At 42.3% G+C, this 13,464-nt stretch overlaps 1 protein-coding gene across 1 annotated transcript in view; it reads right to left on the bottom strand.

Annotated features, from left to right (window-relative positions):
* The window catches only part of ZHX2 (zinc fingers and homeoboxes 2), a 90,772-nt gene that overhangs the window by 33,093 nt on the left and 44,215 nt on the right, over positions 1-13,464 (bottom strand). Inside the window, exon 2 of the mRNA XM_077493273.1 lies at positions 2,054-2,125. The gene's annotated coding sequence lies outside the window, so the exon portion shown is untranslated. The remainder of the gene's footprint in view (positions 1-2,053; positions 2,126-13,464) is intronic.

Here is a 13,464-nt window from a genome sequence, read left to right on the forward strand (position 1 = left end):
TAAAGAGGACCGGTCATGGCACATGCTGTCACAAGGGATTTTGTTGTGTAGACTTTTTTTTTCTATAAAATAATATTAAAATTTAAAAATTTAAAGCACACCCCCGTGCTTATGCAGAAATGCGAACGCATACGTTACTCCCGCACACATATGTGTAAACGGTCATCGCACCGCACACGTGAGATATTGTTGAACATTAGAGCCTCTTGTGTAACTAAACTGGTAACCTGTAAAGGCATTAAAAGCATCACCTATGGAGAATTTTAAGCACTGTAGTTTGCCACCATTCCACAGGCAGACGCAATTTTAAAACATGACATGTTAGGTATCTATTTACTCTGTGTAACATCTTTCACATTATAAATAACAAAATAAAAAAAAATTATTATAATATCGGGGTAAATATCGTTCTTTTTGTGTCTTTTTTAAAACAAAAAAAAAAACGCTGCACGAATACCATGCGACATAAAAAATTGCAACACCCATCACTTTAATTCTATAGGGCCTCTGCTAACAAAAGAAATGTAATGTTTAGGGGTTCCAAGAAATTTTGTAGCAAAAAACAAAAACAAAAAACGTAGGAGCGAAGTGTCAGCATTGGCCCGGTTACAAAGTGGGTAATATCACTTTATATATTTTGCCAGAATAACCCTTTACCATTTTCTCTCCTTTGAGAACCATAAACAAGGGCCTATGCAAATTCCCTCTGGTTACCTAGATCACAGAATATGAATCCAACTCCACTACTTAAAGCCCATCTCTGGGGAGAACGAAAAAATGCTCCCTTGCAGTTGGGGGGCTGCCCTCTACCGCAAGAGGCTAAGGCCAGAGGGCAGCAAAAAGCACTTTTACTAACCTAATCCTGGGCACTTGCCTCTGCTCCCCCATGATCTGGCCCTGTATGATGCCTTGGTGTTCTTACAGCCAATGTAGGGCTCTGCATTAAACCTCATGACTTAAAAAGGACATCTAACTACCAGAGTGTAGGTGAGAAAAGAAGGTGGTGTGCTACCTTATGCAGGCCATACACGGTCGAATTTCGAACGAATTTTCTTTTCAAAATCAGAAAATTCGTTTTTTTTGTGATCCGATGATGCCACCATTGATTTTCGAAATTCGGCCGACCAAGCCTTCAATTTCACCTCATGTTGCTACAGAAAAGAATTTTCTTGGCTGGGAATCTTCTTTTCTCTCCGTACATTTTCTTTTATCTCCGTACATTTTCTTTTATCTCCGTACATTTTCTTACGTTTCTCGCACGATTCTCCCATCATTGATCAGAAAATCGTTCGTTTTTCTAAAAATTTCCAACATGTCCGATTCCTCAAATTTTATTTCCGCACGAAAATCGGCTGTTGCTGCAGCCCACTAATGGTGCGAAATTCATACGAAAATTCTTAGATACGATTTTCGAAAGAAAATTCTTTCGAAATTCGAACCGTGTATGGCCGGCATTAGTGCTTTGGTTTGGCACCACAATGCACTTACATATGAATGATGCTGAACTGCACTTTACCTCAAACACAAAGATCTGATCCCAGCCTTAAAGTAGAATTCCATTAAACCTAACTAATCACAAAAAGCCCCCCTCCCCCCTTCAGAAGACTCACTTAACCACCTTCTCAGAAAGTTCAGAAGACACTTCCTATGGAACCATCTTTTCAAAATGGAGAGGATTAGAAGACACTTCCTATGGAACCTTCTCCAGAGACTGTTCCATAATGTCTCTGGGGGAGATGTTCGCTATTCAGGATCTGCCAGTGGTGGGGTAGATTTCAGCCATGGGGTGTAAGCACTGTGTCTGGTAACGGCTGAAGTAAACAGATGTAAGGATAGCCACAGCTAGCGCAATATATACATTCATGTCAACTCATTTAAAAGTCCTCTCTAGGAACACAAGGAAGTGAAAATCCCCTTTAAAAATGAAAATTTTCATTGTTGCTTTTAGTATTTCGGCTCATTGAAAAGATCATCCATATTCCACACAGTACTTCTCAAAAAATATGATCCAATCATGCTTGTGAACACAACATCACCATAGCATACCTCTTACCTCAGATCATAACTTGGTTATAATGGATCCCTATTCGATGTGTCACACAACGTTCCATGGTCTTACCATAACCTGCAAACAAAATAAGTGAATACGATAAGTCCCATTTGTCCATGAATGAAAACGTCAGTCCACCTCAAAAAACAGATGTTTTAGTGTTTGTTAGATGCTGGAGAGTTGAACCACCTGATAAATTCCTCCACCTCTGGAGAACTCTACTGACGAGAGCTCTGCGTAGTTCCTGGACACCTGCTGTGGCCATTATGAGAGTTTCACACTGTACTGAGAGGAGGAGCTGGGACACACAAAGGAGAGTGGGAACACCCCAAACAGCCAGGTGGGAAGGAAGACAATCAGGATTAATAATGGAAGGGGGTCTCACTGTTGGGAATATTTCAAATCTTAGGCGGTCGAGTCTGCCAAAACTGTCCTGAGCGCCTGTGTTGAGCATACAAGGAAGGTGCAAGTTCCGTCACCCTGGCACTTTCAATACACTGGAGTTGGAACAAGCATGTGCATATCAGGTTTTGGGTGGTTGTTATGGGCTAGTGACCATTTAGGTAGAGAAGCAAACAAAAATAAAACGGACTTAAAGTGAAGTCCATCTTCCGACCAGGTTTCACCCATATACAGGGTGTAGCACGAAACAAGCTCAGAATCCAGTGTCCTTTTCCTCAAACTGACCTCCTACTCCCTTACAGAATCTGGGGTTCTCCTCCCTGCGGTCATTTGCTTTGGATCAGCTGTGCATGCGTCCGCATTCACAGGAATCTGAGAATGAGAAAACTACAAGTCCCATCTTCCACCATGGTGAGTAGTCCTCAATGGAGCACAAGTGTTGTGATGTCACCATACTTGTAGCCCATCGATACTTACTTCAGTCCCATAGCTGAAAGTCTGGACCTCAGGCTGGAGGAGACAGTCAGAGCGTTGCACCCACAATCCACTGATCACGGTTGTAAAGCTTTGCAGGCTCCAATACAAAATTTTTATGTGTGTGTGTGTGTGTGTGTGTGTGTGTGTGTATATATATATATACACACACATACACGTTTATGAATCAATAGAAGTGCACTTCATTTTTCATTTTTTTTGCAAAAGGCAGACTATGCCTTTAAAGAGTTTTACCTGTATGAACAAGTCCGCAATCTCAGCTCCAGCCCTGAGTAATGTGGCAGCGTATCTCTGCTTGGTCTTAATCCAAGATCTACACTTGTATCACCGAAATTGATGAAGAGGGAGGAGATCTAGGGGCTGCCAACCCCTCCCCCCACCCCACCAACAAAACTGCACTTCAAAGTGAACCTGTCACACCAAGACTTGCTTTTTGCGCTTAAATTTAAACAGCTAGGGTTAAACCCCGGAGATTTTAATAAACACCATTGTGATGCAGTAATGTATGCATTATAGGCATAGATGCTACACAATTCATACATTTCAGCCTGCACTTCCCACTCAGGACACTTGTGTTGCAGCCCACTAGTGCAATTTGATAAAAATGCAGCAAGAGCGACCTTTGATCCACTGCACGTTAACGTGCAAACCAATGCGCGCACGTTTAACACACCACAGTACACTTGACTGGTGTGAATGGGCCCCAAAAGGTGTTTAGGCTGCATTCACACCTCTGCGTTTTCTAAACACGTGACAAAACGATAAAACGTGCGTTTTGCCACAGGTTTCAGAACATACTGCAGTCGTGTTTGCGGTGCCATTGTTAGTGGCACCCCAAGCGCAGGTAGCAGACACATTTTGTCAAGCATTTGTTGTGCGTCAAAAAAAACAAAAAAAACTTAATGCTCAATCTGCTTTTGTCATGCAGAGATTACACCGACCAAAATTTCGATTGTATATAAAATTGTTCAGTGTATGGTTAGCCACAACGCCAAAACTCTGTCAGATCTATTATAGTGAATATAAATGCTACCTTTTTTCTTTTCTTTTTTTTTTTTAAACTGATCGATATACAATTCAAAGTGATTAAATCTGCAAACCATCCAGATTGATTTAGACTTAATTTTGATCAAATTGAACCAGCACTGAGATACGTTCTTCATGAGTATTTATGAAACAGAGAAGCGGCCGATAACGTACGCTTGAAACTGAGGATAGTATCCCAACTACCACTCAAAATCCACTTCCCCAAGTGTGCTATATCAAATGGAATGGGATGTGGACTATTGATTGATTATTCCCATCGCATGAGATCGATAGGAAATGAAAAATCGATAATTTATTGAAGCATGTAATGCCAACATCTTATGAGCATTGTGCATAAAAATGCTTGAAATAAAAACTGTTTGTAGCACCCTGCATCTACCAATCAGATTTAATCATTCAGTGATGACAAGGTGTACCTGCAAAGCTTTAGACAATTTGTGTCTCACTCACATGTGCTTTGTTCTCTGAAGAGGTATCTGCATCCAGATTGCTCTTCAGAGAGCAATTGACAGGCGGCGAGGTGGCATTGTACCATCTCCTACTTTAACCCTGCACTAGTGCGACAACCACGTGCATTCCATATGCTTGCAAATTGGCCTCTTTCACTTGAATGGTTCGCACATGCAAGGCGGTATGACCACCGACGGGGGTAGAATTCCTGCCGTGGGCGTAAAGCATTGTGGCATGTGTACACCCCGGCTGCTTCTGCAGCTAAAATAGGTAGTGGTTGGGGGGGGGGGCATAAAAACACGACTCAAGCGCTGTGTTTTCTTCCCCTCAACTGTTAACGTGAATAAGCGCTTAGGCCTGATGCGCACCTCTTCTAAACGCCTAAAGCACCGCACAAAAAAACAGCTTCTTCAAGGCACGCCTAGGCGCATCCAGTATTTGTGTGCGTTCGTTCATATCATTGGCCAGAATATTATTTTATTCTGGCTATTGAAATGAATGAACACTCAAGCGTTAAACGTATGTTTACACATTTTAGTGTGCATCACGCGTCAATCGTTTCTTCTGCCTAAAACGCTCCTCTCCTGAACGTGCAAGCAAATTTTTTTACTACCTTTAAGTGGCTGTAAATGCCTGTGTGTGTATAGGCACACAGGCTAATAACATGAACTGGGGTTTAGAGGCAACCCCCCCCCCCCCCCCCAAAACGCAAATGCCCTTAAAAGCAGCATTTTTTAGGTATTTTTTTTTTTTAAACTGTATTTCTCCCCCCCCCCCCCCCCCACAGATCTGTCAGGTATGCACGATGTTGCCCTCATCACACCCAAGCATGGCAACACACACAAGGCCCAGTATTGCTGCAGACCGCCATTTTCGCATACACATTTTACCAGACAGCACCACAACACCCAAAACCGCAAAACGGATTTATTGTTTTACATCCCAGCTCACAAACGTTTTCACAAAAGATCTATCCTTTAAGCTGTATCAGCGCCGATTCTCTCCACATCCCCCTCTAGTCAGCCATATAAGCAGGGCTCTGGTGTTTTTATTTAGCTCCTCTCCCTAATTAATCATCTTTCCAGTGATGCCGCACTCCTCAGCCTCTCTCGTGGGCTCCCGCCTGCTTCTAATTGCGCCTCGGTCCACGCATTTCATATGCAGAGCTGCAACTTTTAATTATTCATTAGCATTTAGATGAGACTAGACGGGCGGCCATTTTGCTGGCCTGTGAAGCTATTGAAGTGGCTCCTCCGGTGTGTTTACCATACGGAACAATAGGGCAAGCCACCCTTTTACATTAAAAACAAAACAAAAAAAAAAAAAAAAGTCACCTTTGTATCTTTAAGACGTTGAAGCAGAAAAAGGCTAACAAAAAAAAAAAAAAAAAAAACACCACACAAGCTTTAGGCCTCATACACACAGGGTGGGTTTTTTCCCACCCTAGGATGCCTGTGTCCCCTGAAGGAAAACGCAGCTTAAAAAATGCACCGAAAGTCATGTTTTGGCATGTGCATTTATGCGTTTGGCATTAATGCATTCTACTTGCCAGTATACTCAATTACTCTGGCCAGTAGAATGCATTACCGTGCCTAAACATTTTTGATTTGATTTTTTTTTCCTGCCCCTAAACGCCTATGTGTGCATGGTCATAGACTAATATAGATGGGCGTTATAACAAAAAAAAAAAAAAAAAAAAAAAAAAACAAACACCAAGAAAAAAAAAATAAAAAATAAAAAAAATTGAACGCCTGTAAAGGTGGCGCTTTTGACTTCCTGTATGCATTAGGCCTTACAACCCACAGACTATATTTTTTTCCCAGCCAATTTTGTATAGTTTGGATTGGCTTTGGAAGAGTAAATAATTCCATCAAGCTTTGTTAGAGATCTATGACCCCTGTGAAGGTTTCACCTCAGGTCCTGTCCCTGTGACACCGAGGCAAGAAATGTGGGGAGCAGTTGTCACCAGGATAGAAAGCTACTAACCTATCCCTATTTTATGTTAGTAAAGGAGATCTTGTTACGGTTTGTGCCCCCCCCCCCCTCCTTTTCAAGCTAGAACTGAGGGGTATTCTCCACAAATGGGGCCCCGCAACAAAACCTGGCAGAGGGCTCCCCCCCCCCCCCCCCCCATGTCCAAAATGAAGGCTTTACTAGGGAAAATGACTTTCCTTACCTGTAAGGGAAATGTCCAGCATCAACACTACTTGATGGATATATTTTTTGTTAACCACTTGCTTATCGGGCCAATTCTGACACTCCTCTCATACAAATTACTTAGAACCTATATATTTATATTTTAGAAGAGGCCCTAGACAATAACATAGTTGTAATGGCAATTTCTTTTATGCATTTACATATCGATTTTCCAAATGCAATTTTTGGAAAAAATACACTTTAGTAAATAAAAAAATAAAAAAAACACAGAAAAAAAAAAAAAAATAAACACGAACACCACACAATATATAACCCAATTTTTTGTAAAATATGAAAGATGTTGTTACGCTGAGTAAATTAAATGCCCAACATAGACTGGTGCCAAACTACGGTACTTAAAATTTACAGAGGAGATCTAGTGCTGGCGATACCTCACGTGTGGCTTGAACACATGTAGGCATGACCTACAAGTGCATTCACCACTGTGCGCAAGCACGGGGCGGTTTAAAATATATTTTATTACTTTTATTTTTACACTCCCCCCTTTATATATATATATATATATATATATATATATATCTCCCTTTTATTTCTAATCACAAGGAATGTAAACATTCCTTGAGATAAAAATAAGCAATGACAAGTCATCTGTATGGAAACATCTGGGGTCAATAATACCCCGCATCTCTCCATTACAATGTAAAGTATGAAATAAAAAAAATAAAAAAATAAAAACACACACACACACACACACACACACACACACACACACACACACACACACACACACACACACACACACACACACTGATCTGACGCTTTAAAAAGAAAAAAATAGCCTTGTTTACATTGGGCCGGAACCAGATGTGACGTCATAAAGGCCGCTCTGGTCCTCCTAAGCCATAGAGATAGGCAGGGGCCATCTTTCTTCCCCTCATCTCTGTAACCAGCAGCAACCTCCGGATCGGTTTTCGGGTTTCCCAATCCGCCAAGTAAGCCAAAAAAACCCCACTGAAAGTGGCGAGTCCACCACGCGGACCACTTTTATCCTTGCCTACATGTGTTCAAGCCACACGTGAGGTATCACCAGCTGAAAAAAACAATATTGGGGCTATTGCATATTGCTGCAGCCATAACCCTGGAATGCCACCTCCTCCCAGGGACGTCCTTTGACTATGGCCCGGTAAGGAAGTGGTTAAATGTAGTAGTTCTTAAAGTGGAACTAAAAAGGCAAAATATTTTGGCTATAGTAAAGGAGGGCTTTAACCCGTCAGGTTTTCTGTGCTCCTTTGGAGAGATTTTCCTTCATTTCCTGTCTCCTAGACAAAGCAGGAAGTAGAGGAATCTCTGGCTGTCATCTAGAGCAGTGGTTCTAAACTTCAGTTCCCAGATACCCCCCAACAGGCCATGTTTTGGGAACTTCCCTTAGATAAAATAGCTCTTATCAATACCATATCATCGATATAAAGCAGCTGTGTAAAGAAAAGGAAAACCTGAAACCATGGCCCGTCGGGGGTACTTGAGGACTGCGGTTGAGAACCACTGATCTAGGTCACCAGAACTAGCATCCCCATGGGAAGATTTCATCTCCCTTCCTGTTCTGGTGACCACCTTAAATCTGGGATTTTCTTTTAGTAATAATGGTAAACCAGACAAAGAGGGTGACTCTCCCCAATGGGGGCACAGCGGTCGTAAACATTCAATTTCTTTAAAGAAAAAACAAACAAAAAAACACATATCTATATTCACCTGCTCTGTGTAATAGTTTTGCGCAGAGCAGCCCAGATTCTCTTCTTCTGGGGTCCCCCGCCGGCGCTCCAGGCCTCTTCTCTTCATCAGGTGCCCCCACGGAAAGCTGCTCTACCATGGGGGCACCCGTGCAGGATTGCTCCCAAGTCCCACTGCTGCATCCATTGATACAGACAGTGGGACTCGACCGCGTCACATCTTTTGATTGTCAGCTACTACCAATCTGTCCAATAAGGAGAGTGATAGCGGCTGGAGCTGCTGCGCTTGTGCACATGGCTGGATTGGATCGGGCTCAGGTAAGAAAAAAAGGGGGGGGGGGGGTTGCAGTACAGAAGGTTTTTCACCTTAAGACTTTGCAACCACTTTAACCCCAAAAGCAAACCTTTATTATATTGCAGATTATTATTTCTTAGATGTGATGACTGCATTTGTTTTCTTTCTATTTTCATCTGGTGATCCAGCCAACAAGTATGTTGTTTCTCAAAAGCACAAGCTCTCCAGCAGAATGTCAGTTCAGTTTACATGGATGAAAACAAATTATTCAACACTGGCAGGGGTGCTTTCAATTATCAGCTTTATGTAAATCCCCTTTATCCCAAAAAGGAAAACACTGTTTTAGTGCATCTAAACCTGCTAATACATTTACCACTCCCACCCCTCCCCCAGACTGACAATGCCGCTGTCTGCTGTGCCTCCTTTTCTCATCTATTCAGAGTTGTGTATCACCAATACGGGAGGTGTGTTACTGGCCAGATCACCAGGTGAAAACAGAAGGGGAAAAAGCCAAAGAAAAAAAAAAACTAATGCAGCCACCACATCTATTGATTGGTAATTTGCAAAATAATACATTTTTGGTTTTGAGTTAAAGCCCCAGTTCACATCGGTGCGATTGGTCATGCGATTTGACAGTTCCAAACCGAATGACAAGTTGCACCCCGTTGTCAGCAATGGAACTGTTCAAAGTGACCCGACTCATGTTGCGACTTTGAAAAAGGTTCCTTCGCTTCTTGTTTCCCCATTTCATTGCAACTTTAATAGCCTTCTGTCAAACAAAGTCACAATGAAATCAGGGATTTGCAATCGCACTGATCTGCGGCTTAGAAATTGCACTGAAGTAGCATAATTTCAAAACTGCACCAGTGTGAACCAGGGCTGATACCGCTTAAGCTATGGTTCACAACAGTGCGGCTTTTAACTCTCACTACTTCAGAGCGATTTCAAAGCCACATATCAGTGCGATTTAGATCAGCAAGTTCATTGCGGCTTGCAACTTCATTTAACAGAAGTCAGTGCAAGTCGCAATGAAAATCACAGAAAGGTAGCGCAGGAACTTTTTTCAAAGTCGCAATGATTTGAACGGTTCCCTTGCTGAAAATAATGTGCAATTTGTCATTCAATTTTGAAGAGTCAAATCACCAGGGCTCAGACAGATAGAGGGAGTCGATAGGGTCAGAGGGTTTACATACACTTTATATAAGAAGGCTGATGACCAAAAGATGGCTCCCTACCATGCCGCCTTGCCGCCCACAGATGTACGATGGCACAGGCAGGCAAATGGGAGTACAGGTAGGTGTAGGTAGGCGTACCCACAGGTCCCGGGAACTCAATGTTCTCCGGCGATCTGCGATTGCGGTGTGGAGAGGTAGAACGGGAAACAAGCATTTCCCTGTTCTGCCTTGTGTCCTGACAGAGATCCACTGCTCCCTGTGATTGATGTCATGTCCTTGGTAGACCCCCCCCCCCCCCACAGTTAGAAACACTCCCTAGGACACACCTAACCCCTTCACGCCCCCCCTAGTGGTTAACCCCTTCTCTGCCTGTGTCATTTACAGAGTAATCAGTGCATTTTTTTATAGCTCCGATCACTGTATAAATGACAATGGTCCCAAAATATTGTCAAGTGTCCGCCGCAATCACGATAAAAATTGTAGATTGCCGCCATTACCAATTAAAAAAAATAAAATAAAAAAATGCCATAAAACTATCCCTATTTTGTAGACGCTATAACTTTTGCGCAAACCAATCAATAAATGCTTATTGACATTTTTTTTTAACCAACAATATGTGGAAGAATATGTATCGGCCTAAACTGAGTAAAAAAAAAATATGTTTTATATATTTTTGGGGGATATTTATTGTAGCAAAAAGTAAAAAACATTGTGTTTTTTTTTTCAAAATTGTTGCTCTTTTTTTGCTTATGGCACAAAAAATAAAAAACCGTAAAGGTGATCAAATACCACCAAAAGAAAGCGCTGTGGTTGGGGGAGTCAATTTTGTTTGGGAGCCATGTCGCGTGACTGTGCAATTGTCAGTTAAAGCGACGCAGTGCCGAATTGAAAAAAGTGCTCTGGTCAGGAAGGGGTTAAAATCTTTTCGGGGCTGAAGTGGATAAAAATGCACAGCTCAGCAATCTTATGGCGGGGAATGAGCTGCGGCTGTTTTGGTGTCGCCTTTTAACCATCATGGCAACCAACACAGGACAGCAGGGCCCTCCGATCCTCGTGTATTGAATTGTATTGTCTGCTCTCATGTTGTAATGTCAGGTCTTCATAGGATCCAACATATATATATATATATATATATATATATATATATATATATATATATATATATATATATATATATATATATATATATATATACACACACACACACACACACACACACACACATACACACACATATACATACATACACACACACACACACACACACACATACACAGTATATAGGATCTAACTTAATTTTGGGGTTAATGATCCTTTTCAAATTGAAAAAAAGTAAATAAAAAAAGAAATACAAAACTGTTGCGGGTCTTTACAGAAATACTTTCTGCGTTTCCTCTCCCCCCCCCCCCATCTCTATATGCAGCCATTTGCTGGGGCTATGATGTGCTAATTAGTGACTCTGCACTATAAAGCTCGGTATTGGGAGTGTCTGATTAAACTCTGAAAACGCCATTTCCCAAACAGCCGCCGCCCCTCAACGCCCTAAAGTGTAAAAACACCCTCCTTGACCCCCCCCCCCACTCCTTCCAGTGCAAAAACAGCCCCTCCACCCCTCACCCCCCAAACTGACGTCAACATCACAGCCAGCCAACAATCCCTTGCCAGCCTTTGTAGTATGTAGCGAGCACCTCTCCCATCCCCCCTCTCAGGAGCCAGGATCGCTAAAGTAAAAAAACTGGGACAGAAATAAAGCCGGGGCATACATGTGACAATTTACTCGATTGTTAAGCAAATGAAGACATACAATTGGTTTCCATTGACCACAAGGAGATGGGATTGAAATTGCATGGATGGATCTAAGCTGGCCACACATGGCTCAATAGTCAGCTAATTCCTGCTGCAATAAATAAACATTTGAGCCGCTGTTGGCCCTACTGGCACCCCCAGGGGTCATCAAATTGGACTGGAATAAAAAAAAAAAAAAAAGTCATCTGAACAGCCAATCAGCTGCAGTCACCATTCGGGTAATCAGAGGGGAAATTGAGTGAATCTGAGAAATCTAAATCTGTATAGCTACACTGCATGCCTGGAGTTTGCATGTTCTCCCTTTGCCTCTGCAGATTTCCTCCGGGTACTCCGGTTTCCTCCCACACTCCAAAGACATGCTGGTGGATTAATTGGCTCCCATCTAAATTGACCCCAGTATGTGTAGAATGGGAGTTAGGGATTGCAAGCTCCATGAGGGCAGGAACTGATGTGAACGTATAATATATACAGCGGTGGCCAAAAGTTGTGAAAAATACTTTGTGTAATTTTCAAAAAGTCTGCTGCCTGAGTTCTTATGGCAATTTGTATATCCCCTTGCCGTCAAGCGTACACAGATGTGTGTACTCTGCTTTCGGGGGTTATACCGGGATGATGCCCGCAGCTGCATGCCCGGTTTATTAGCGCCGGCGATCGGCTTTCCAGCGATAAATACCGAATAGATAGATCGATAGAGAGAGTTTAAGGGTTCTAAGTAATTTTCTAGCAAAAAATACAGATTTTAACTCCAAATGTCAGAAATAAGCTTAGTCATGAAAGGGTTAAACTTCAGAATGTTATGAAGAGTGATCAGATGAATTGTAATTAAATTGCAAGGTCCTTCTTTGCTGTGAAAATTAACTTAATCCCATAAAAACATTTCCACTGCATTTGTGAAGACGACTTCAGGGCTCCAAGAAAGTCCAGCAAGTGCCAGGACCGTCTCCTACAGTTGATTCAGCTGCTGGATCGGGGGCACCACCAGTGCTGGGATTTCTCAGGAATGGCAGCAGGTAGGTGTGAGTACAAGACCTTTGGAGGATGGCCTGGTGTAAAGAAGGGCAGCAAAGAAGCCCCTTCTCTCCAGGAAAAGCCATCAGGGACAGACCGATATTCTGCAAAAGGTACAGGGATTGGACAGCTGAAGACTGGGTAAAGAAAAGGTGAGCGCCACCATCAGTCCTGTGTCATGCCAACAGTAAAGCATCCTGAGACCATTCATGTGTGGGGTTGCTTCTCAGCCAAGGAAGTGGGCTCACAATTCTGCCTAAGAACACAGCCATGAATAAAGAACATCCTCCGAGAGAAACTTCTCCCAACCATCCAAGAACCATTTGGTGATGAACAATGCCTTTTCCAGCATAATGGAGCACCTTGCCATAATGCCAAAGTGATAACTCAGTGGCTTGGGGAACAAAACATGGACATTTTGGGTCCATGGCCAGGAAACTCCCCAGACCTTAATCCCATTGAGAACTTGTAGGCAATCTTCAAGTGAACAATAAAAAAAATAAAAATAAAAAAAAGCCCCCACAAATTCAGACAAACTCCAAGCATTGATTATGCAACAATAGGCTGCCATCAGTCAGGATGTGGCCCAGAAGTTGATTGACAACATGCCGGGGCGAATTGCAGAGGTCTTGAAAAAGAAGGGTCAACACTGCAAATACTGACTCTTTCCATAAACTTTATGTAATTGTCAATAGAAACCTTTGACACTTATGAAATGCTTGTTATTATACTTCAGTATACCATAGTAACATCTGACAGAAAGCTACAACAGCTTCAACTCTTCTGGGAAGAGTCAAAAATACAACCGCGTGTGCGTTTTGATACATTTTCTATGCCTTTTAATGAGTTGAC

Source organism: Lithobates pipiens, unplaced genomic scaffold (assembly GCF_037356315.1).
Source record: "Lithobates pipiens isolate NorthernLeopardFrog02 unplaced genomic scaffold, aLitPip1_a1.2 Scaffold_19, whole genome shotgun sequence".
NCBI classification, from domain to species: Eukaryota; Metazoa; Chordata; class Amphibia; order Anura; family Ranidae; genus Lithobates; species Lithobates pipiens.